The sequence below is a fragment of the Hypanus sabinus genome, chromosome 4, assembly GCF_030144855.1.
Source record: "Hypanus sabinus isolate sHypSab1 chromosome 4, sHypSab1.hap1, whole genome shotgun sequence".
NCBI classification, from domain to species: domain Eukaryota; kingdom Metazoa; phylum Chordata; class Chondrichthyes; order Myliobatiformes; family Dasyatidae; genus Hypanus; species Hypanus sabinus.
In genome coordinates this window covers 13,309,554-13,333,656 of record NC_082709.1, presented here as the reverse complement: position 1 = coordinate 13,333,656, position 24,103 = coordinate 13,309,554, and the positions used below count along the sequence as shown (strand labels likewise).

Sequence of the window (24,103 nt, the reverse complement as noted above, 5' to 3'; positions counted from 1 at the left end):
CTACCACCAATTTGACCCTGACCATGGTGGTAGTGTCAATTCATTGGGGTATTGAAGCTCTTGTTCACAAGGCCCAAGCACAAGGGGAGGTTCCTAGGGATGGTCCTCCTGAACTGCGGTCGTGTGCTTATGATTTGTCTAGTGTTTGTTTTGAGCTCAGATCCAGTGTAATACCATGTCCTGAACCTTGCTTTGGATATCCTAACATTTGAGTCCAATTCATCCTTGTCAAGGACTCTCATCACAGACTATCATCAAAACTTCGATAACAATCAATACCAGTACCTGGTTGGAAGTCCAAGAAGAGTTTATTCATCATATATGCCAAGAAATTACAAGATCCAGTTTCTGTCTTATTCCCATTTAGTTCCAAAAGTCCACAGATATCTCTTATTATCATTCAAAATACCTGTTTTTATTCTTCTGGATGACAGCTATGGGATAGTGGTGCTGCTGTTCAGATATTGTCATAAAGTCCTAGAGAGTCATAGAATCATTCAGCAAATAAATAGGCCCTTCAGCCCATTATTGTCCATGCCAAGCTTTTTTACCCATTTACTCTTATCACATTTATTCACATTAGGACCCATGACTTCCCTATTTGTACCCGTCTAAATTCCTCTTAAAAGTGGTGATCGCATCTGATTCACCATTGCCTCTGGTAGCATTTTCCAGATAGCAACCACTCTGAATGTAGAAAACATTTCCTCCTCAAATTGCTACCATCAGGAAGAAAGTTCAAGAGCCTCAGGACTTACACCACCAAGTTCAGGAAGAGTTACTACCCTCATCCATCAGGCTCTTGAGTCAAAGGGGATAACTTCACTCATCCAATCATTGAAATGCTCCCGCACAACCAGTGGACTTAATTTCAAGGACTCTTCATCTTGTGTTCTCGATATTTATTGCTTATTTATTTAATGCCATTTTTTTCTTTGTTGCATTTGCACTGTTTGTTGTCTTCTGCACTCTGGTTGAAAGCCCAACTTGGGTGCTCTTTCGATTCTGTAATGGTTATTATTCTATAGATTTATTGAGTATGTCCACAAGGAAATGAATTTCAGGATTGTATATAGTGACACATATGTACTTTGATAATAAATTATTGCCTTCTTGTTTTAGATACCTAAATTCCAGGAAAAAGTGATCCTGACCATTTATCCACATCTTTGGTAATCTTAGATACTTTTATCATGTTATCACCCCCTTCCCCCACCACGGGTCAGCTCCATCACTTCGAGGAATAAAAGCCCATCTATCTCCTGGCAAAATTATCTGCTGCACTCCCTCCAGTGCAATCACTTCCTTCCTAGTCAGAAGGGAAGAGCTACTTCCTCACTGTGCCAAAGACCCGAGTTCAGCCCTGACTTCAGAGCTACTTGTGAGGTGTGATGATATGGGTTTCTTCTAGAAGATGAGGGGGGGGGGGGGGGAAGTTTAGAGGAGACGTACGAGGAAGATTGTTTTTCCAGAGCAGAAGGTTCCTGGATTGGGCTATCAGGAACAGTGGTGGAAACAAATATGGCTTAAAAGGATTTTAGATAGGTTCATGAAAATACAGGGAATGGAGGATATAGATCAGAAGAGATTTAGTTTATTTTGGCATCATGTTTGACGCAGACATTGTGGGCTGAAGAGCCTTTTCCTGTGCTGTAATGTTCAATACTCTACATTCACATTGCAAAGATGAGGGTATCCACATGTTAAGTGTAAATTTTCCCCAGTGTTTAAATGAATAGCAGAATCTGGGGGAGTTGATCAGACAGTGGGAAGAGTGAAAAATCAGAATTAATGCGTTGCGTTAGTGTAAATCCATAGTTGTTGGGATAGGTAGGTGTGGGCACATCCCCTTCTGGCATTTTACCCTATCTTTACAGCAGCTTTACCTATCAGGTACAGCAGGCAGTGAAGAAAGCTAATGGCATGCTGGCCTTTATAACAAGAGGAATTGAGTATAGGAGTAAAGAGGTCCTTCTGCAGCTGTACAGGGCCCTGGTGAGACCCCACCTGGAGCATTGTGTGTAGTTTTGGTCTCCAAATTTGAGGAAGGACATTCTTGTTATTGAGGGAGTGCAGCGTAGTTTCACAAGGTTAATTCCCAGAATGGCGGGAATTATGCAGCGTAGGTTCACAAGGTTAATTCCTGGAATGGCGGTCATATGTTGAAAGATTGGAGCGACTGGGTTTGTATACACTGGAATTTAGAAGGATGAGAGGGGATCTGATTGAAACATATAAGATTATTAAGGGATTGGACATGCTAAAGGCAGGAAACATGTTCCCACTGATGGGTGAGTCCAGAACTAGAGGCCACAGTTTAAGAATAAGGGGTAGGCCATTTAGAACAGAGGTGCAGAAAGACTTTTTCACCCAGAGAGTGGTGGATATGTGGAATGCTCTGCCCCAGAAGGCAGTGGAGGCCAAGTCTCTGGATGCTTTCAAGAGAGAGTTAGATAGAGCTCTTATAGATAGCGGGGTCAATGGATATGGGGAGAGGGCAGGAACGGGGTACTGATTGTGTATGATCAGCCATGATCACAGTGAATGGCGGTGCTGGCTAGAAGGGCCGAATGGTCTACTCCTGCACCTACTGTCTATTGTCTATTTATCTTTCCATTTACTGACTTGACGTATCAACTTCTCTGATTTCTCTACTCCTCCTCCGCTCCCCCCCCCCCAACTAGTCAAAAAACATCTCCTTCAAACAGGCAACATTCCTCTCACTTCACATCTCTACACACCTACCCAACTGGGTTTCATCTGCCCTTCCTTTTTACTTCCTCATAATTTGCAGCTACCACCCACCAGTATCTGTCTCTGAAAATCCTGGTTGCATTTGCCCATCATTCCCCATCCAACCTGGATCAACCTATCACCTACCAGCTCTTGTCTCACCCCTCCTTGCTCACTTCTTTATTTTGGCTATCTTCCCTCCACACCTTGAGTCTGATGCAGGTTTCACCTCTACAGTTTGCATTTTTATTCCAGATTTCAGTATCTGCTGTCCTGTGTGTCTCCGTGATCCAGCTGATCTTGATGTTTGTTTTACCTGACTGAGTGCAGTTTAGTTTTGCCCCTTCCTTCTCTCCTGGCACTTTTTCATATTACTTTATTGAGATACAGTGTGGAACAGGCCCTTCCAGCCCTTCGAGCCTCACCACTCAGCAACTCCCGACTAAATCCTAGCCTAGTCACAGGACAATTTACAATGACCAATTCACCTACCAAAAAGAATGCCTTTGGACTGTGGGAGAAAACTGGAGCACCTAGAGGAAGCCCATGCAATCATGCAGAGAAAGTACAAACCCCTTACTGACAGCGGCAGGAATTGAACCCAGGTCGCTGGTACTGTAAAGTGTCATGCTAACCATTATGCTACCCTGTCAACCGTTCCTGACAAATATTACCAAATTCAAAACAGATCATATCTACAACATTCAAAGTCCGTACTTCCAGCATTCAGTGAAGTTTCTCTCAGAGCCTTGAATTGACTCCCTTCTCTTGGTAACAAACGGTAACCTTGTTCGTTGTAACATCCTGAGTCTCAAGGAAACCATGACAAAAGAGATGATTGTGGACTTCAGGAAGGCACAGGTTAACCACTCTCCATTGCACTTCGATGACTCTGCTGGGGAGAGAGTGAAGAGCACGAAGTTCCTTGGTGTGCACATAATGGATGATCAAACCTGTACCACAACACCTCCTCACTAGTCAAGAAAGAATGCCAGCGAACACACTGTCTGAGGAGACTGAGGCATGCAAGGCTCCCCCACACCAATTCTGAAAACTTTCTACAGGAGCACCATCGGGAGAGTCCTGTCTGGCAGCATCAGTGTGTGGTATGGAAGTGCAGAGCATCACACTGCAAGACCCTACTGAGGGTCTCCCTTCCCCCTACTTGTGGCATTTACTGGGAGTGTTGCAGACAAAGGCCCCAAAGCATTATTGAGGATCCCTACCACCTATACCACAATCTCTTTGACCCACAACCAGCAAGGAGAGAGCAGAAACATCAGGGCTAGGACTGCCAGACTGGGTAACAGCCTCTTCCCTCAGGCCGTGAGACTAATGAGTACCCTGGCACCTCCGAGGTCTCATCACTAGGAAAGTGAGCTGTTTACTGTTTAGCCGTGCTGAGCTTCACTACATGCAGTTTGAATTATATTTTATTAACTCATTTATAGTATGATATTTTGGTTTATATGCTGTATGTGATGTATGTTGTTCGGGTGTACCATGGTGAGGAGGAACGTTGTTTTGTCTGTTCATACATATGTATGTTCAGGTAAATGACAATAAACTTGAACTTTAGTTTGAATCTAAAATAGCTTCATAATGTTTACATTCTGGCATTTATTTATGATATTTTATAATTCATTTGTGCTTAATAGATAATTGCTCAGATGTAACATTGTAATCTTGGAGCTAAAATTATATCCCGGTTAGATCAGTTCGATGGAGAAAGAAAATAGAAAGAATTTATCTTTAATTTATATTTCTTTCCAAAAAAAAAGGTAATGCAAAAAAGGGTGTATTTTTTATGTGTTAATTTGAGTGAAAGAAGTTACTGCGATCTTGAATGGGTCAAGCATTCCTATTTTAGTATGTACAGTACATCACAGAAATAATACTGGGCTTTGCTGTGTTACAATGCCGCAGGCTTACCACACTGCAACTTTACACCTATTTCAAAAGAGCATCCTTCAAGGCACCGTGAGATTTGTGTTCTTTTTAGTATTGGGATTAGGCTTCTTTGGGCTAAGAAAACCACATCAGGTATTGAACCTGAGTTACGTAAATGCTGAGACAGCAAGTCCATAGGAGACTGCCAGAATATAATCCAGTCGTGACTGCCTCCAAAGCCATCAAAGAGAACAGACTTACAACCATGAATTGTAGTCAGTCTAATCCATCAGCAATGAAATCCTCATATGATCTTCCTTAGTGTGAAATACATTCTATTTTTAATTCTTATGCCTTATTGCAATCGTATTAAATTACGCCGGAGAACGAATTTTTTTGAAAGTGTTGCTTCCTCAGAAATGATTTCAGTTTATGACATACTGCTTAAAACTGAATACAAATATAATTTCAGACTACTTGTATCATGTAGGAATTTGGAGAAACAAGAAATGTACTTTTATTGAATATAATGCGTTTAATTGCATTACAGTTCTGATGCTTTGCAATAGTTCAACTCAGCTAAAAAAGTTTTGTTGATGATTTTTCATTTGTTCTTGGTGTCTGAGGCTTCTTCCTTAAGTTTCCAACAATGATCAGCCAGCATTGATGGACTCCAGTTGCTCTGATACAGGTTCTCCATGACCACAATGTCCTGGTGAAACCTTTCACCATGCTCATCACTGAGAACACCAAGATTTGCAGGGAAGAACACTAAATGGGAATGCAGAAAATAAATCTTTAATGACATGTTACACTTCATGATTTTGTACTTTTCAAGCATGTTGTCAACCACTGCACTGTAGTTTGGTGCTCTGTAGTTGCCAAGTAGATTCTCAACAATATCCTTGAATGACTTCCATGCAATTTTCTCCAGCCACACTAGAAGTTCTTCAAATTGCCTGTCATTGATGACCTGTTCTATTTGTGGACCAACAAAAATGCATCGGTTATTCTGACTGAAATTATGAACTGAAATAACATATATAGGCGATTTCAAAAAATGGTGTGTGATAGGGGAATTTCATGTTGATTTTCATGATCAGCAGCAGCAAATCAATAAGGTATACCCAGAAATATTCAGGAAGCAAAATCTTTGTAGTCCGTTGCTATTAAATATGGCTTTTATATCTGAAAGATTTAGAAAAACTACAAGAATCAACAGATGACCCCAAATTTTACAGCTAGTTATTGATATTAGTGCCTGTGCAAGTAGTTTCCTATAAGTTTATGCTTAAAGTTACTTCTTTAGCTTCAAGTATGATTCATCCATGACTTCCTAATGGTTGACCTGTGAACGGTTAAGATAAATGCAATAAGCACAAAGTATACTGCAGATGCTGTAGTCAAATCAAGACGTACAAACAAGCTGGATGAACTCAGCAGGTCAGGCAGCATCCGTTGAAATGAGCAGGCAACATTTCAGGCCGAGACCCTTCGTCAAGATAAATACAATATTTGAGCAGTATAAATCCTACTGTTTAAGCAACGTGGACTAACCTTTACAGCTTTTATGACATATTTATACATTTTTACAATGTTATATTTGAAAATAAATTCCCAGTTGATAACATTTTGTATTCTTTAAAAATGACCAGGAGCTCACATTTTCTGCTTGTTCTTATTTTATTACACAAACACCGCCGAGATTTCCACAAAATGCTATGTGATCTCTAAAGATTTGTTCAAATGATTGCAGATGACTGCAATACCTAAAAGCCACTCACAAAGAATCGGATCATTATTATTATTTCATGGTTACCCACTGATATAAATTTTCCAAATGAATGAATTATGTATTTCATGTTTTCTGTTATCAGACTAGATGTTCTCATTTTAAGATTTGACTGGCTTCTATAGCACTGCAATAACTAGGCCATTTAAGCACTAATTATCCCTCCACTCTTTCTTCAAATGACTAAATCAGCATCTGTTCTATAATTATCATTAGTGAATGTGTATAGGTGCCATGTACTGTGTAAGAAATGCCTAAGTAGGAATATTTTAAATATGAAGGTCAATAAAAGTGTACCAGTATAATGTTAATGTAATCTTTAAGCATTCTTAAGCTCTGATTGAAACATAAATGAATTGAGTTTAAATGCAAGAGGCTATTTTTATAAGGATTTGATAGATTTTTGTTTGTTCAGTTTTTGATTTTTGAGATATAAATGTATCAAACAACAATAACTAAGTGATGAAAACTCAATTTCTGCTGTATTAATGTCACAGACATTACATATATTACAGCCTGTAATATTAACACATACTAATGATCAATTCTGATGATTCTTTTGATTTTCGAGTTTTAGGTGAAAATGTGTAAAGTTCACAGTTTGACATTTGGGTATTTTAGTCTTATTGCAGTAGCAATCTTGTGATGTAATTAGCAAAAATGCAGGTAATTATATGCTGTATCACCAGTCTTTTTTTTAATAATGAGTTTCTGTTCAGAATTGCTACCACATTCTGACTTAAGAATAAAGTCCACTGTGACCATAATATTTTAATATAACCTTGTAGAGAGAAATTTTTTCCATGAGATTTTTCTTACAAAGAATGCAAAATATGGGTAAAGTGTTCATCTATACTTACAAATATACAGAAGTTTTAATACATAAAAATCATAAATGTGCAATAATTCCAATGTAAAAGAGAAGCTCTATAAACTGCTAACCAAGGATCAGGATAGAATTCAAGAGTTGACATTATCTTTTGTAACTTCAGCACATGAAATAAGACCATTGTGATATTACAAACATGATAACATTTTTTTTTGCATTTGCCTAAAACATCACCGAACAGTGCTGGGTACCACTATAAGACTCCCATATTAACCCACTTCTCACCACCCTTAAACATAGAATATTTGGTGACTTTTTTTTGGCAGGCTCAGTTTCACAGCAAATTACCTCATCTAACAATTATTGCTTCTAGATTCTCATAATTTTACATAGAATGTTTAATCTTCTACTCATATGACACATCCAGGTCAAAGTTTAATGAAGTATCATCTGATTAGCTAGGAAACAGAGAGCTTCATTGAGGCTGACAGCTAATCACAAGCCTTTTTTTTCATTAACCTGATCATGATCACATGAATGGAGAATTTTTTGGAGACAGAGTAAAGTTGAGAAATTAATAAAACTTAACAGAAACTAAGAACATGAATGTAAAATAGATCAGATGAGAAGGAATACAAAACAAAATAAATACAGTAAAAAATAACCAGGTAGACAAGCAGGGGGAGAAAGTTTAGAACAAAACAAGAGAGGTTGGATAATGCTGATATACTTGATTAGTATATTAAAGCATTTATTTAATTCATGTATGTCCATAAATTAAAAATAAAACTACTATAAACATTATAAAGGCACTTCAAATGTACTCTGAAAAAATACTGAATTAGGGAGAGTGACAAAACCAGTTTTAAGTGCCAGGAAAATACAAGGGGTCATTGATAAGTTTGTGGCCTAAGGTAGAAGGAGCCAATTTTAGAAAACCTAGCACATTTATTTTTCAACATAGTTCCCTCCTACAGTTAGTCCAGCAGTAGTGGAGCATACGGATCTTGGACCTCCAGAAAGTGTCCACAGCAGGGTGATTGATAAGTTCGTGGCCAAGGGTAGAAGGAGATGAGTTATACAGCTCTCATTACAAGCAGATGCAGGTCAACTCTATGAGTGATTATACAGAAAGTTTGAAGTTAATAACTCATCTCCTTCTACCTTGGGCCACAAACTTATCAATCACTCCTCGTATTTTGGGAATATACAACAGACCAGCCAGCATCTATTAAGAGAAAATAGAGGTGGTTTAATTTTAAATATGTGTCTTGAAAAAAAACTTGCACATTGATGATGTGGTGGGCATGTGGCTACAGATGATGAAAATGGAGACACAAATTATACTTCGTCCATAAAGAATGAATTATCCCATGAAATGATTCATAGGTTATTTTGCCTTAAATACTTTAAAGTCATAGAGCTCTATAGCGCAGGAACAGGTCTTTTGGCCCATTTAGTCCAAGCTCCACTGATAGTCTGCCTAGTCCTATCTATCCACACCTGGACCATAGCTGTCCATACCCCTGCTATCCATGTAGTTAACCAAACTCCTCATAAATATTGCAATTGAACCCGCATTCATCAATTCCACTGGCAGTTTGTTCCACAGCTGCACCACCCTCTGAGTGGAAAAAGTTCCTCTTAAATATTTCATCTTTCACCCTTAACCTATGACCTCTAGTTCTAGTTTCACCCAGTGGAAAAAGCCTATCTGCATTTACCCTATCTACAGTGCCTACTCCTTTTGGAAATGTTCATGTTTTACTGTTTTACAACATTGAAACTCAGTGGATTTAATTTGGCTTTTTTTGACACTGATCGACAGAAAAAGACTCATTTTGTCAAAGTGAAAACAGATCTCTACAAAGTGATCTGAATTCATTGTGGATATAAAACACAAAATAATTGATTGCATAAGGATTGACCTCCTTCAAATCAGTATTCAGCCGATGTAGCAATTACAGACTTGGGTCTTTGCGGATAGGTGCCTGTCAGTTTTGCACGTCTGGACTCTGCAATTTTACCACATTCTTCTTAATAAAACTGCTCAAGCTCTGCCAGATTGCATGGAGATCATGAGTGAACAAGTCCAACCACAAATTTTCAATTGGATAGAGGTCTGCCCTCTTACTTGGCCACTCCAAGACATTAACTTTGTTGTTTTAAAGCCATTCCAGCGTAGCTTTGGCTTTATGCTTGTGGTCATTGACTTGCTGTTAAACAAATCTTCCCCTAAGTTGTAATTCTCTTGTGGACTGCACCAAGTTTTCCTCCAGGATTTTCCTGTATTTTACTGTATTCATTTTACCCTCTATCTTCACAAGCCTTCCAGGGCCTGCTGCAGTGCAGCATCCCAACACCATGATGCAGCCACTACCTTGCTTCATAGTAGGGATGGTGTGTTTTTGATGATGTGTAGTTTTTGTCTTACGCCAAACATAGTGTTTAGTCTGCTCAATTTTGGTTTCATCAGACAATAGAACCTTCTTCCAGCTGACTTCAGAGTCTCCCACATGCCTTCTGGCAAACTCTAGCTGAGATTTCCATAAGACCATAAGACATAGGAGCATCAAATCTGCTCCACCATTCAATCATGGGTTGATCCAATTCTTCCAGTCATCCCCACTCCCCTGCCTTCAGCCCATACCCTTTGATGCCCTGGCTAATCAAGAACCTATCTATCTCTGCCTTAAATGCACCCAATGACTTGGTCTTCTCAGCCACTCGTGGCAAAATATTCCACAGATTTACCACCCTCTAACTAAAGTAATTTCTCTGCATCTCTGTTCTAAATGGACATCCTTCAATCCTAAAGTTGGGCCTTCTTGTCCTAGACTCCCCTACCATGGGAAATAACTTTGCCATATCTAATCTGTTCAGGCCTTTTAACATTTGGAATATTTCTCTGAGATCCTCCCCCCCCCCCCCCCACCCCGTCATTCTCCTGAACTCCAGGGAATGCAGTCCAAGAGTTGCCAGACATTCCTCGCACAGTAACCCTTTCATTCCTGGAATCATTCTCTTGAATCTTCTCTGAACCCTCTCCAATGACAGTATATCCTTTCTAAATCATTTCATGTGAGCTTTCTTCAACAGTGGCTTTCCCTTTGCCACTCTCCCATTATGCCGTGACTGGTGAAGCACCTGGGCAAGTATATGCAGTCTCTCCCACCTCAGCCACTGAAGCTTCTAACTTCTTCAGTGTTGTCATAGGTCTCTTGGTAGCCTCTCTCACTAGTCTCCTTCTTGCATGGTCACTCAGTTTTTGAGGATGGCCTGCTCTAGGAAGATTAACAGCTGTGCCGTATTATTTCCATTTCTTGATGATTGAATTAACTGTATTCCAAGGGATATTCAGTGACTTGGAATTTTTCTTGTATCCATCTCCTGACTTGTGCTTTTTAATAACCTTTTTGTAGTGTTGCTTGGGGTGTTCTTTTGTCTTCATGGTGTAATTTTTGCCTTGATACTGACTCACCACCAATTGGACCTTCCAGATACAGGTGTATTTTTACTACAATCAATTGAAACACCTTGACTGCACACAGGTCTCCAAAAATAGATCTCCATTTAACTAAATATGTGACTTCTAAAACCAATTGACTGTACCAGTGATGATTTGGTGTGTCATATTAAATGGGGGGGGGGGGGGTGGTGAATACTTATGCAATCAATTATTTTGTGCTTTATATTTGTAATTTATTTAGATCACTTTGTAGAGATCTGTTTTCACTTTAACACCAATGAATCTTTTGTATGTTGTTCAGTGTCATAAAAGCCAAATTAAATCAGCTGTAATTCATTGTGGTAAAACAATTAAACTTTCGGGATGGGGTGAACACTCTTCATAGGCACTGTATACCTCTCATAATTTTTATACCTCTATCAGATCTCACTCATTCTCCAATACTCCATGGGATGAAATACTAACCTCTTCAACCTTTCCCTACATCTGAGGACCTCAAGTCCCAGCAATATCATTGTACGTTCTCACTCCACTGTTTCAAACTTTTTCACATCTTTTCTATAGGTCGGTGACCAAAACAGCACACCAAATTTGGCCCCACCGACGTCTTACACTATTTCAACATAACATCACAACTCCAATACTCGATACAGCCCTCTTTATGACCTAGTCTACCTGTGATGCCTCTTTCAAGGAATTATGGATGTGTATTCACAGATTCCTCTGTTCTACAGTACTCCTCAGTACCCTATCATTAACTGTGTAAATCCTACCCTGTTTAATCCTCCAAAAGTGCAACAACTCAAACTTGTCTGTATTAAATTCCATCTGCCATTTTTTCAGCTTATTTATCCAGCTTGTCCAGATACGCTGCAAGCTTTGATAGACTTTCTTGCTATTCATTACACCCCATCTTAGTGTCATTAGAAAATGTGTTGATCCAGTTTACCACATTATTATTGAAATTGTTGCTATAGATGACAAACAGCAACAGACCCAGCATTGATCCCTGTGACACACTACTAGTCACAGACCTCCAGTCAGAGAGGTGTCCATCTACTGCCATTCCTGCAAAGTCAATGTCTAACCCAATCTACTACCTTATCCTGAGTGCCAAGTGACTGGATATTCTTGACCAGCCTCCCTGCGGGATTTTGCCAAGGACCTTGCTAAAGCCCATGTAGACAACATCAACTGCCTTTCCCTCATCAACTTTCCTCATCATCTCCGCGAAGAAATCTCTAAGGTTGGTTAGATATGACCCACCACACTCAGGTTGATTATGCCTAATTAGGTCCTGTCTATCCAAATACTTATTTATCCAGTCCCTTTGAATACCTTCAGATAATTTACCCACTACCGACGCTAGGCTCACAGGCCTATCATTTCCTGGTTTATCCTTATTCAACAACAGAGAAATATTAGTTATTTTCCAGTCCTCCAGAACCTCACTCATGGCTAAGAATATTAAAATACCTCTGGCAAGGCACTTGCAAATTCTGTTCTAGCTTCCACAAGGTCCGAGAGGACACCTTGTCAGGCCTTGGAGATTTACCCACCCTAATTTACCTCAAGACAGTAAGCATCTCCTCTTCTGTAATTAATCTGAATATGGTCCATGACTTCACTGCTTTTTTGCCTCAGTTCTATAAACTCTGTCCCCTTCTACCGAGTAAATATAGATGCAAAAATTCCATTTAAAATCTCCCTCATGTCTTTCAGGTCCATGTGTAGTTGACTATGCTGACTGCAAGTGGACTAATTTTGTTCATTTCTATCCTCTTGTTCATAATTTACCTGTGGAAGACCTTTTAGGGTTTGCCAGAGCAACTTCATGTCTTCTTTTAGCTCTCCATTTTCCTTCTTAAGTGTTCTCTTGCATTTCTTATATGCTTTAAGTACCTCATTTGTCCACCTATACCTGCTATACATCTCCTGTTTTTTCTTAAGCAGGGCCTCGATATCTCTCGGGAACCAAGGTTCCCTAAACCTGCCATCCTTTCCTTTTATTCTGTCAGGAACATACAAACTCTCAAAATTTCACTTTTAAAGGCCTCCCATTTACCAAACATACCTTTGCCAGAAAACAACCTACCCTAATCCACACTTGCCAGATCCTTTCTGATGCCAACAAGATTGACCTTTCGCTAATTCAGAATCTCAACCCGAGGACTAGTTCTATCCTTCTCTATAATTATCCAGAATCTAATGGCATTCTGTTGCCTGATCTGTCTTGTTCCCCTATAGGAGATCCAATATCACAGTCTCTCTAGCTGGAAATTCTGTACGTTGATTAAGGAAACTTCCTGAACACATTTGACAAACTCTATCCCATCTATTCCTTTTACAGAATGGGAGTCCCAATCAATATGTGAAAAGTTAAAATCACTTACTCTCACAACCTTATTTTTCTTGCAAATTTATTCCTCTAAATCCCGTTGGTATACAATATAATCCCACTAACATGGTCATTCTTTTCTCATTCTTCAATTACCCCCATAGAACCTCAGTAGAGGAGCCATGCAGCCTGTAATGGGCACTATCGGGCCATTTTTCCTGGCTAGTATGCCACCCCTCCCACTTTAATACCTCCCCCTCTATCATTCCTAAAACAACGGAACCAGCAACGCGGAACTGCCAGCCCTGCCCCTCCTGCAACCAAGCCTCACAAGTGGCCACAATGCCATAATTCCACATGCCATTCCATGGTCTAAGCTCATCCACTTTACCTAAAGTACTCCTTGCATTGAAATGGACACAACTCAGAACAGGATTCCCCACCATACTCAAACTTTCAATCCCTGTCTTTGTCTGCAGGTTTAACATAAGCTTTACCCACAACTACTCCACTCTCTGCCTCGGCACTCCGGATCTTGACAGCCTATAACTCTAGCTAAACCCCCACCCCCAAAGGAAGAATTCAGAGTGCATATAGGCTTGAATATCTGGCCAATAATCCCTGACAGGACAACAGTAGATGTGTTTCTGTATAAATGACAGAATGGATTTCCACAAGGATCCAAATTGAACTGAACTGAACTAAACTGAATATTCCTAAACTGCTTCAAAGACTCTGTGGTTTGATGTTTTATCTTCTGTGTGTTTTTTGCTCATTTTTTTTGGCATTTGCGCGATCTATTCTTTTTTTGTGCATCAGGTTTTTATTATTTTCTTTGAATGGGTTCCATGGTGTTTCTTTGTTTAGTGGCTGTCTGCAGGAAGATGAATCCCATGGTTGTATACTGCATACCTACATTGACAATAAATGTACTTTGAATCTTTGAACTATTGAATGTTTCTCTTTCTGCAGGTGCTGTCTGATATGCTGAGTTTTTTCAGCATTTTGTTTTTGTTTCAGGTTCCCAGCATTTTTATTTCCAGTGGAATATTTACTTAGAGGTTTAAATGTCCAGGCCACTTAACATGCCAGTAGCCAGTAGCAGATGAGGTCCAACCTGATATTCATTCAGCAAAAAAGAAAACACAACACCCTTTCACTCACCCCTCACACAAACTCTTCTCCCTCTTGCCATCTGGCAAAAGGCACTGAAGTATTCGGGCTCTCAAGACCAGACTGTGCAACAGTTTCTTCCCCCAAGCCATCAGACTCCTCAAAACTCAGAGTCCAGACTAACAACTACATCATTTATTATTTAATGTGTCCTCTATTGTGCCTATAGTCTTGTTTATTAATTATTGTACTGCCCTGAACTGTTTTGTGCGCTTTATGTAGTCCTGTGCAAGTCTGTAGTCTAGTGCAGCTTTTATGTTGTTTTACTTAGTGTAGCCTTGTGCTGTCTTACATAGTCTAGTGTAGTTTGTGTTGTTTCATGTAGCACCAGAGTCCTGGAGGAAAGTTGTTTCATTTTTTCTGTGTACTGTACCAGCAGTTTACGGTCGAAATGACAATAAACTTGACTTGACTTTACTTGACTTCGCAAATTGAAACCTCCTCACTAGAATCGGAATGCTCTCCACCTTACATCTGAAGACATTTGTAGAAACCTTGTACCTTCTCCGTCATTTCTGGAACAGGAAAGACAAGAGAAATTAGACTGAGAATGTATAGGCCCATTAATAATCTTAGGAAGAATGCATGATGCCCATTGAATACTGTTTCTGATGCTTTTCATTCCCACTTCAGCATTTCCCTAATAATCTTCAAAACTAAATTCAAGACCATAATGGCTTCCTTCCCCACGCATTCCACAACCCTTTGATCTTAACAAATTCTGGTCAACACTGAGCTGAGCTCAATGATCATTTGTACTATTTCATTTGGTGTTTGCTTTTTATATATCTAGAGAAAGAAAGGATTCGGGTTAGAAAAGTATTCGGTACTCAGAAAAATTAATATCTGAGCCTCTGGGGTTGACGAACATTAATGACCAAATATTCCACCTCCCCTCTCCCATAATTTGTGAAGTTGTCATACTGTTTGTATTTAATATAACAATCGATATGTTTTCAAACTTTTCCTATTTATTTCCCGGACATTTTTTGATCTGCAGAGAGAAATCCCTTCCTCCTCACATTCTCCCCCTCTTCTATCTTCATTTTCAAATATTCCATAACACTTTATCCATTGCTTTCAGCTGATATAGAGTACACAGCCAGGGTGCTATTAGTCACCTTTTCCCTTCATTGGTGATCTTTGACATACTGCACACAACTACATTTTCTGCTTTTATTTGAAATTTCCAGACTACTTCATTTTGAAATAGTGCAATTTTGCAATACTGCAATAGTACAACCTAGTGCAATTTTTTGAGGAAATTACAAGTAGGCTAGACAAGGGAGATGCAGTGGACGTTGTGTATTTGGATTTTCAGAAGGCCTTTGACAAGGTGCTGCACATGAGGCTGCTAAACAAGATAAGAGCCCATGGAATTACAGGAAAGTTACATACGTGGATAGAGCACTGGTTGATTGGCAGGAAACTGAGTGGGAATAAAGGGATCCCATTCTGGTTGGCTGCCGGTTACCAGTGGCATTCCACAGGGGTCCATGTTGGGGCCGCTTCTTTTTACGTTGTATATCAACGATTTGGATTATGAAATAGATGGCTTTGTGGCTAATTTTGCTGATAATACAAAGATAGGTGGAGGGGCCGGTAGTGCTAGGGAAACAGAGAGTCTATAGAGAGACTTGGAAAGATTGAGGGAATGGGCAAAGAAGTGGCAAATGAATTACAATGTTGGAAAGTGTACGGTCATGCACGTTGGTAGAAGAAATAAACGGGCAGACTATTATTTAAGTGGGGAGAGAATTCAAAGTTCTAAGATGCAACGGGACTTGGGAGTCCTCGTGCAGGATACCCTTAAGGTTAACCTCCAGGTTGAGTCAGTTGTGAAGAAGGCGAATGCAATGTTGGCGTTCATTTCTAGAGGAATAGAGTATAGGAGCAGGGATGTGATGTTGAGACTCTATAAGGCACTGGTAAGACCTCACTTGGAATACTGTGTGCAGTTTTGAGCTCCTAATTTAAGAAAGGATGTGCTGACATTGGAGAGAGTTCAGAGAAGATTCACTAGAATGATTCCAGGAATGAGAGGGTTAACATATGAGAAATGTTTGACCGCTCTTGGACTGTACTCCTCGGAGTTTAGAAGAATGAGGGGGGACCTCAAAGAAACATTTCAAATGTTGATAGGCATGGAGAGAGTGGATGTGGCAAAGTTGTTTCCCATGGTGGGGAGTCTAGTACGAGAGGACATGACTTGAGGAGTGCAGGGAGCCCATTCAGAACAGAGATGCGAAAAAAAATTTTTAGCCAGAGGGTTGTGAATCTATGGAATTTGTTGCCACGGGCAGCAGTGGAGGCCAAGTCATTGGGTGTATTTAAGACAGAGATTGATAGGTATCTGAGTAGTCAGGGCATCAAAGGTTATGGTGAGAAGGCGAGGGAATGGGACTAAAGGGGAGATTGGATCAGCTCATGATGAAGTGGCAGAGCAGATTCGATGGGCCGAATGGCCGACTTCTACTCCTTTGTCTTATGGAGATATCCTCGTCCCAGAAGTACAAAACCGTTCGCATACATTGATAATTCCACTGAAATAAAACTCTCCCCAAAGCTGCACTTCAAACATATTGCAAATGATGTTTCAGCTCGACGCTATGGAAAGCACCAATGAATTTGCACCACTTGAACACTATTTGGTCCTTTTTATTAATGTACGCCAGTAGCTAGAGGTATCTTCTAAGGAATCATAATTACAGATTAATCCAACATTTGTGCAGTTACGCTTTATTTACACGTTTCCTTTTTTTGAATTATACCTCTGTTTCATTTCCCTCTGTGGATGTCCCGTTATAGCAGAGGCTCGCTTTATCATTGCAATTTAAAACATAGGATTCTTTATAAACGTTTTGTTATTTATAAGATAACATTTGGAGCTCTTCTAAATCGCTGGCTGAAGGTATACACAGAAAGTGCTGTACATGTGTGTCCGTATTTCAGATGTCAAAGAACAACATTTGTCCTTCAAAACTCTTGAGGTTGAATTTGATGTGATATGTTTTATCAGACTTTTCTCCGGGCCGTCGGAGAACACCTCGAAATACTTCTGGGCTCGTTAGAGACAATTAATATTATCGTGCTTAACAACAGAACGTTTCAAAACAACATTTCGAATTATAACTGTCTAAGACCAGAGGGCGTGCATTGAAGGTGAGAGGGCGGTAGGTTTAAAGAGAATGTGAAGGAAGGGCTTTTAGCCAGAGATCCACCACGGATGCCTGGAATGTGCTGTCTGTTATGGTGGTAGAGTCAAATACACTAGAGACGTTTAGATAGGCACACGAATATGAGGAAGGTGGAGGGGGAGGACATTGTGTGTGTAGGAAGGATTTTTTTTTTAATTTACTTTTTGGCTGGTTCGGCATGACATTGTGGGCCCGTTCCTGTGCTGTACTGTTCAATGTTCTATATACATGCCATCGCTCAATACAATGGCGTCCTTTAATGTTCATTTCTGTGCAACTGAATTATGACGAGCGGATGTTTCACAGTCGTTGGGAAGGGGATAATTTAATACACCTGTTCATAAAAATCTTAATTAATCCAAAACCTGAAGTGTGTTAATATTTTAGTAACAACGCTAAAAGCCTTTACCGGTTAACAGTAGCCAATGAAGCTGCTTAAGAAAAATAAAAGTGGTTTTGGACACCTCATTGGGGGGGGGGTGAGGGAATGCAAGGAGTATTTCACGAAGAGGGCACCCGAGATTGAGGAGCGCAACCTCGCTGAAGCGGGGCGACTCTCCGAGTGAAGCGCTCGGCGGCGGCGGCTGTTTCATTGCCGAGCTCTGGTTTGAAATTGCCTCTCCGGCTCGGACGCATGCGTGCTCCTCGCCTCGGCCCAGGCAGCTGTTTTGGGTCAGAATTCCAACATGGCAGGCATCCGAGCGCACTGGTTTGAAAACTTGGAATGATTTCAAAGCCCTGGCAATTCTCACTCACGCCGAGTTCCCGTTCAACAGTAAACACGGGGTGGATGGTTCGAATTGCGGCGGCCCTCTGAACGATCCCAGGTAAGACTTTTATTCCGCCGCGAATGGCAGCAACATTTATGTTTGAATCCCGTAAACCGAAGCGAGCGCAAGGGGAGAGAGATTATGTGCACGGAGCGGAAAAAAAACCGCGCCTGACTTGCCCAATGTTTATCTTCATCGGGAGACCCCCCCTTGTATTATCCGTGGCCTGTAGCGGACTCTTGCAAAACAAAGGAAGAGTCAGAGTTTTCATTGAAGTGAGCGGGGGAATTGCAGCAGCGAGAGTTCGGCCCCCCCACCCCCCATGTGCATCTTCTGTTCCCCATTGGAGCTGGGCAGACTTATTCTGCTGTCGAATCAGGCAGCCGGTGAGAAAGTGAGAGTGCTTCGGAGCTTGATCTGCTGGGGAAACAACTTCTGGTCAAAGTGTAATAAAAGCAATTACTTGTCATGGTATACAAGGGGAATTCTTTATTCCAAAAAAAACAGCACTGAAGTGTCAGAAGCGAGGCTGAACCTATGCTGTAACTGTTCGGGTCTGAAGAGATAACCACATCATCTATTTTCAGGCTTGGGAGGAAGCATGGTGGGCGTATTGTGCCATGAATATGTATAATCTAATGGTATATACAGTAAAGCGATCCTATTACTGTCTTCCCCGGAGCTTCTTGTTAGTTTCCATGGAAGTGAGTGAAATTGACAGCGACTTGGATTCGAGATCATGTGGTTGTATTTTATGTGTCTGTGTGTGTGTGTGTGTGTGAGAGAGAGTGAGTGTCTGTGTGTGTGTGTGTGTGTGAGCGCGCGCGCGCGCTCGCTCTCCCTCCTCTGGTCTCCCTCGGATCCCTTTTTTTTTGTTGATGTCGCTTTTCCCCCCTAATTATATGCATGTAGGTTAAATGAATACCTGACGAAAGGCTCCACGTTTTCAGCAGTGAAATTTGATAGCCGAGAGAGAGGGGGAAAAGTGGTTAATGCAAACCCAACCGTTGGAATTCTGAATGTGAATTCAATTGTGCGGCTGCAAGAAATGATCAGTAGCGCGAGTGTTTATGGTATGATTTTTTTTTGTTGTTGCTGTTGTATTTTGTCATTTGCAAAAGACTCTTGAGAGCAGAAGGCTTTTTTTTCTCCTTAAACATGTTTAATATATACCATTCATAATTTTGGAGCTTCAGGGAGTCTTCCGATTTCACGTTAAAGCTGTAATATATATTCATAGCGGATTTAGTAGTGTGCGCTCAGGATGCTGTGGAGAGGCTATCGTGTTTATAAATTTTAAATCGGGGGCAGTACAAGTTGATGAGAACTGCTATTTGACGGGAATGCGATTTTTGCAATTGGTATTCATTAGTGCGAATTTCACAGTGAGCGGCCAGCGGAAAACAGGTTAGGGTTAGTCATCGGTTACCTATAATTATCAGTCGTATGATTTAGGATTTAAAAAAATACTGATGCGCTACTTATTTAAAAAATCTTATTGGCAACAAAACTTGAACGCATTAATCAATTACAGATTATAAAACCTGGGTGAGGGTGTTTAGCAGCTTATTTTCGAGAGTTATATGTAAATATGTATGCCATTTAATTACATTGCATGGATACAGATGTGTACACAGCCATACCAAACCCAAGAGTGGTTTGAGTTAAGGACAAGGGAAATAAAAATGTTCCGCCAATTAATGTAGTCCTAAAGTCCGAAATCGAAGATAGTAATAAAGACCTTATGCTGTTAGATATTTGGAGTAGAATCTGATTTTTTACGCTTAGTTTATTTTAATGAGACATTTACAGGAATTCGTAATTTGTCTAATCAATAGGGCCACCAGTTAAATTTGATGTAAAGACTTTTGCCTTGGCGAGTCTCTGTAGAAATAAAATGCAAACTTGGGGGAAATTTTCAGCCGGCCCAGAGACGCGTGAAAGCAACGTGTGAGGGTTATTTTGTTTTCGCCTCCCTGAGGTGGTCAGTGATGGAAGTCCTTCAGTGGCATCATGTAAACACTGTGAAGTGTACTTCCACATATTGACGATGACATATGTCTACCCCCATCCGTCCCCCTTCCAGTTCGAGGACTGTTGGCCCCTTGCTTCCCCATGCAAACGTTGTCATCCAAATTAATATGCGGAGGACGTCCTGGGACTTTGGCTGAAGTATTTTGCATGTGAGCGAATTGCCGTGGTGTGTAATCATTTGAAAACAATATGCCTTCCCGTGTACCCCATCCAGAGTGTGGCTCATATACAAGCAACAGCAACTTTTAAAAAAAAAGAAATGAAATCTGTCTTGAATGGAGTCTGTTTGCTTAGACAAAATATCCGAGAATGACACTTTCCGGAAAAGCGCTGAAATCCGCACAAGTAGAGTCATTCCTAAATGCTCAAGTTTGAATTTGTGAAATTGTTCAACAATGTCAGTGTCAGCACAGTATTGGCTTTTAAGAGTTAAATTATTGGTCTGCATAAGGAATATACAAAATAAATAGGTTGCCTGATTTTTGTATCCATTATGACTTCAAATATAATTATTTTAAAATTGTTGAAAAATGATTTTAATGTGTGTATGTTACACTGCTTAATAGATAAGCAGTAAAATAATGAATATTTGAGGACGTATGTAATAAACAGTACTTTTGTCTTGTTCTGGTTAAAGCATAATGCATTTTACAGTATCTGTAAATAAAACTGCTGTAGTAAAATGCCATCAACCTCAGCTTGTCAGCTGTAAGCAAATATGTTAAGTGTTGTGTTTGTGCTTTAGATTAGAAAGAGGAGACCCAGGGGAGCTAGCATCATGCAAATATAACAAATCCCATTTCTAATATGCATGATGTTCACCCTTTCAGCAGCTGGATATGTTTTCTTTGTGTTATTTCTCTGAGTGCTGACAATTTTTTGTACAGATCTAGGTTGGGCTACATAACAAAGTGAAACCAGCTGTCTCTGGCTGCTCTGAGGGATGTGTTTGCTGTGTTGCTGAAGATGAAGGACCACAAATCCTTGACACACTTCCCTGACATGATCAACATTCAGCTGCTGAGATTGTCTGCTTGGTCAATTTTTTTGTGTGTTCTGACTGACAGCATGCAGCACAAACAAATTAAAGCCAAAAAAAAAAGTTTGAGGCTCTCCTTTACCTTCAGCACCTCCTGTGATTCTGTTTGAAGCATCATGCGAGCCCCCCCCCCCCAGAAGTATTATTCGCCAATGAAATATTCACTCCGGTACAGGAGAATGAGACAGAGGGGCTGTTTCTTTCCAAATAGTTGTAACTCGGTATGTTGCGTCAAAATTGTGCACGTTGCCTGTTAGACTCTTGCTTTACAATTTAAAAAGCAGATCAATGGCTGGTAGGAAGTGGTCTTTGGATTCGTGTACAAATTGGGAATTGGACAGGGGAGTCCCTAAAGAGGGGGAGGGTGAGGGGAGTGTGTTTCAGGGGAGAACATTGGGGGAAGGGAGGTTTAATGTTAATACTTTTAATCTGGACTTGTAGAGAATTCATGAGCATCCATAGATTTACACAAGTAATTATCATATCCCAAGTGGCGCAGGAAGACATTTGCCTAAAAACTGATGTCTTCATTACAGTGTTTACATTTTAATAGAGCAGATTAGTAACTGCTATATATGATTACAGTGTAGCGGAGGGACAACTTTAATATTTCTGTGGAAAGTTCTGAGCAAAATAACAATTGAATCAGTTTCAGAATATAAAGTAATTGAAATAGAGGAAAACAAGATTTGAAGTTCGTAAATCCAAACCCTGATTTTCATTTCCCAAATTGTGATGGTAATATTCCAGTCTTCTGCAGAGTTCTCTTTCTAATCATCTTTGCCCGGTGAATGCTTTATATAAGGCTCTGAAATACCATGTAGCTACGTACTTGGCAGAATGCCATACATTGACTGCAGGAGCCTTGGTACCTGAGAGCCTATCAGTCCTCTGGTCTGTAAAAATGTGATGGAAATGTTGGTAAACTGCCATACGAGTTTGGGGAATGTCGGAAAAAGATCTATGCAATCGGCTTTAAACGCCTGTCTCAGACACCCTGGACTGAAAATAGCTGTGTATTGACCAGAAGTCTATGGGTGCAAAGCATACTTGCTGACCAGTGCATTAACGATTCATTGCAATGGCCTGATACAGATTTGATAATGGTCATTATTCGCATGCGCAGACAAACCTAACTTTATTAGTACATCAAAATATCTGGTGAAATGAGTGGTCAGTTACTTACATAGACAGATGCTCTGTCACAATTGGCACTGTCTCAACATTATGTGAATTCAAAAGGTCCAAAAATAAGAATGCAGCAAATTCCAATCTATTTACATTAATTGCTCTGTTGCCAGAATTCCTTACTTTCTTTCAAATACTGACAGTGATCCAGAGATAAAAGTTCAAAGTATGTTCATATACTGGAGCCTGTATTTTATATCCAGCTGAAGTGATTTTAGTTCAAGGTTACATTGTTACTGCATGATTGTTCTTTTTTCTCTCTCTTCCAGTTCTTTGCCTTGTTCAATACCTAAAAGCATTTAGGAATTTTATTGTCCATCTATTTCTAGAAATGTATTTGTCACTCCGGTATTTCATTATAAAAATTTGTTCTCTTTTAAAATTCATTGTTTTGCTGTCCATGACAATAATGGGTGTTTAATTACTCAATAAGAGATTCCATTTTTACTGCAGGCTAGACAAACGGTATTGATTTTTTACTTTGCTGCAATATGAAACTGAAAAACACAATTACAATTCTTTGCCTTGTGGAGTGCATTAGTCCTGTTCAAAATCAGACATAGTTACAGGAGCCAACCAGCTGAGACTGTAAAAGCATTTGTTTTATAATTCCTGTGTTTTGCTTGATGGTTTTGCATATTCACAAATGCATAATGAAACATTGATATCACTGGGTTTTCTTCCTTCTGTATTTACCAAAATTAGCATGATCTTTACCAAATCCAACATTATCTTTCAATGAAAGTTGTTCTGTAGTGCAGATTCTTAAAGGAAAAAATAATAGTTTTAATGATACCATCAAATTATAGTAACATTTCACAACAATTGTTTCAAGAGTGGCAGGTAGAAACTTGCATTTATCTTTTATATAATCTTCTTCATATCTCACCTTTTATAAATGCTTAGACCTGTGGATAATAGGCTTCAGTTACCATGCTACAGTTAAAGTTGCTTTTGTTTACGTGCAAGCCAGCCAGTGACTGTTAGTAGGCTGTTCAAATCTAAATGTGCACACATTCTTGAAGGATTCATTGGATTAAAATAATGAACTCTGGGTAGCTTTCTCTTTCCTCCCTAACACAGAGATGCTGTGGCAAACTCTCGTGTTTTGGTAGAGGACTAATTTAGCCCAGACGGGAATCAAACCCGGATCATTCAGGTTCGTCTAGTTGTTGCTCATTTGATCAGCTTGTTGAACAATCAGGAAAGCCTGTTTAAAATCTTCTAGTTTCTTCTTAATGAGAAGTGATTGAATGAATGTGGCTGTTAAAGATTCAGTGTAGAATAATAAATTCCATATCAGAAATTGCGTGAACAGAAAGGTAGTGAAAAAATGGGATTAATATAAGCAAGATATGAGAAATAAGTACTTCTGGAATTATACATTTAACAATTGTAATTCTCTTTGACAGAATATCATTCAGATTTTAAATATGAAATATTTTTAAAAAATGAACATGCTGATTTAGTCATGAATAATTTCATAGGATGTGTATTGTATAACATTTAAATAATGGTGTAAAGTGGAATTGTTCATTCTGGGCTTCTAATAAAAGTAAGTTTTTTTGGTCAGTCCTATTTAACTATAGAATTAAGTAATTTTAAAATTGAAATTACTCTGCCTGGTGGTTTGTGGTGTACCTGAAGGTAA

General features: G+C 39.7%; 1 protein-coding gene across 1 annotated transcript in view; it reads left to right on the top strand.

The window, feature by feature from the left end:
- Positions 1-18,080: 18,080 nt before the first annotated feature.
- Positions 18,081-24,103, top strand: part of fign (fidgetin) — a 92,552-nt gene continuing 86,529 nt past the window's right edge. The window contains exon 1 of the mRNA XM_059966447.1: positions 18,081-18,248. The gene's annotated coding sequence lies outside the window, so the exon portion shown is untranslated. The remainder of the gene's footprint in view (positions 18,249-24,103) is intronic.